The sequence below is a fragment of the Oratosquilla oratoria genome, chromosome 21, assembly GCF_046742065.1.
Source record: "Oratosquilla oratoria isolate Oo_2021 chromosome 21, ASM4674206v1, whole genome shotgun sequence".
NCBI lineage: Eukaryota > Metazoa > Arthropoda > Malacostraca > Stomatopoda > Squillidae > Oratosquilla > Oratosquilla oratoria.
The window spans coordinates 20,268,134-20,271,014 of NC_134797.1; positions in this window are offsets into that span (position 1 = coordinate 20,268,134).

The following is a 2,881-nucleotide window of genomic DNA, read 5'->3' on the forward strand; positions in this document are numbered from 1 at the left end:
CAAATTAGGACGAGGAAATTGTATGAGAGGTACAAAATAAAGAGAAGGGAAGCTAAGCATAAGATAAACGAAGCAAAGAGGAGAGCAGATGTGAAATGGGGTAAGAGTATGACAGAAAATTTTGAAAGCAATAAAAAGATGTTTTGGAAGGAAATTAAAAGAGAAAAAGGAGGCGAATCAAGTAGAGAAGAAAAGGTAAAAGGTGCAGATGGAGAGATGATAATGGAAGAGAAGGCAGTGAGAGGAAGGTGGGCAGAGTATTTTAGAGAGTTGCTAAATGTGAAGGAGGATAGGGAGGGAGAGGTAGTTGCAGTGGGAAGCGTTAAGAAAATGAGAGTGATGAGTGAGGAAAATGGAGGAGAAATAGGGAAGGATGCAGTAAAAGCAGCTGTTAAGATGATGAGAGCAGGTAAGGCACCTGGGTTGGATGGATGCCATGCAGAATGTCTGAAGAAAGGAGGTGCAGTGATGGTGGTCTGGCTGGTGAGGTTGTTTAATGTTTGTTTAAGAGAGGGTAGAGTGCCTGTATAGTTCCGCTTTACAAGGGAAAGGGGGACAAGTGTGAGTATAGTAGTTTGAGAGGGATCAGCTTGTTGAGTGTAGTTGGAAAGGCTTATGGGAGGGTCTTGATTGAGAGGATTAGGAGAGGAACAGAGGGAGTAATTGGTGAGGAACAGTGTGGGTTCAGGACAGGTAGGGGTTGTGTAGATCAGGTCTTTGTGGTAAGACAGATATGTGAGAAAGCTATAGGAAAAGGTAAGGATGATTTTTGGGCTTCTATGGATCTGGAAAAGGCTTATGACAGGGTAGACAGGAAGGCACTGTGGGAGGTACTGCAGATATATGGGGTAGGAGGAAAGCTGTTAAGAGCAGTCAAAAGTTTTTATGAGAGTAGAAGAGCTTGTGTTAGGATTAGAAATGGAGAGAGTGAATGGTTTGAGGTAAAGGTGGGACTTTGACAGGGATGTGTTATGTTGCCCTGGCTGTTCAATCTTTACATGGATGGGGTGGTGCGAGAGGTGAATGCAAGGGTAGTGGGTCAGGGGTTGGAGATGGTTAAGGAAAATGGAGAAAAGTGAGAGGTGAGCCAGTTGTTGTTTGCTGATGACACTGCTTGTAGCAGGATCAGAGGAGGAATTGAGGAAGTTAGTGACAGAGTTTGAGAAGGTGTGTGAAAGAGGGAAGCTGAAGATAAATGTGGGTGAAAGTAAGGTGATGAGATGTACAAGGGGAGAGAGTGACAGCAGGCTGGAAGTGAACATTAAGGGTGAAAGACTGGAGGAAGTGGATAGTTTTAGAAACTTGGGTGCAAATGTGGCAGGAAAGGGAAGAATGGAGGTGGAGGTAGAATGTAGATTGAGAGAAGCGAGTAAATGCCTTGGTGGATTGAAAAGTGTAATGGGAAATAGACATTTGGGAGTGGATGCTAAGAGGAGGTTATATGAAGGAGTGATTGTGCTAACAGCATTGTACGGGGCAGAAACATGGAACATAAGAGAGAAGGAGTTTGAATGTGTTTGAGATGAAATGCCTGAAGTATGATAGGGGTTACTAGGCTAGATAGAGTGAGAAATGAGGAGGTGAGAAGGAGAACAGGGGTGGAAAGGTAACTGGGAGATAGGGTTGATGAAAGGGTATTAGGATGGTTTGGACACATGGAAAGAATGAGCAAAGAAAGTTTAGTAAAAGAAGTGTGGAAGGCAGAGGTGGAGGGAGTGAATATGAGAGGGTGTCCTAGGATGAGATGGATGGATGGGGTGAAAGGGGCATTACAAAAGAGAGGAATGTCTGTGGAGGAAGGGCAGGAGAGGACAGAGGATAGGGGTGAATGGAGAGGGGTTGTGTATAGATGATGTTGTGATGCATGAGGGGGAGTGGGTGGGGGATGGGGGGTGAGGAAGTATGTATGAAAAAAAAAAAAAAATACGCTGCCCAAAGGGATTTCTCCCCGTCATCTCCTTTTTTTTTTTTGCATGAGGGGACGGAGAGGGGGGGTTCGCCGAATTTATGAAGTGGCCTTGCTGTGGATGTGCTGTGTCTTGCGACACTGCTTCTGACCCAGGGCAGTGGACAATATTCAGGAATGACCCGTCATCCAGGAGGTGCCAAGATAAGGGAGGGTGGAGGGGAGTGGAATATATAGGAAATGGAGTGGGTGGGAGTGGTTTCTATGCTTTTTTCTTTTGGGGAAAAAGCCTTTGGTATATGTATGTGTATTGTAAAAGGAAATTTATGTTTTCATATTTCTCTTAATAAAGAATATATAATCAGGTGTGTTTCAGTTTGTGAGCTTCATCAGTAGCCTATTGCATGATGTCTATTTTCACATTTGACTGTATCAATTAGATGTTTACCCACATCATAACCTTTGATGGAGAACTATTTTCCTGCCTATATGCCATGTGTATGAGTACCATGCACACTCACCCTTCACCCCTATTCCATTAACCTTTTACCATACCTGATATACTACTTGGTGTATTTAATAGATCCTGGAATGCATCCAAAAATATGTATCAGGTGTGGCAATAGGTTAAAGGGGTGAGGGGTGAGTGAGGTGCAGGCGCGGATCCAGGAGTGTTATTTGGGGGGGGGGAGCGAAACAGATAACCAATACTTGAAACACGCCGATATTTCAACCCCAGAAACCTAAGTTTATATTGCTCGTAATTGTATGTAAAATCATATATAATTCAAACACACAAAAACGACATAACCCATCACATACAAGTACTGACTGATTATGAACGTGTACCATACTCGGAGCGTTGGGGGGGTGGCCTTGCCCCTCCCCCCTTGTATCCGCGCCAGGTGAGGTAGTATGTAGCCTGATACTGAGCTATGCACAAGAAGCGTAAGCGGAAAAGTAGTTTTCCATCAG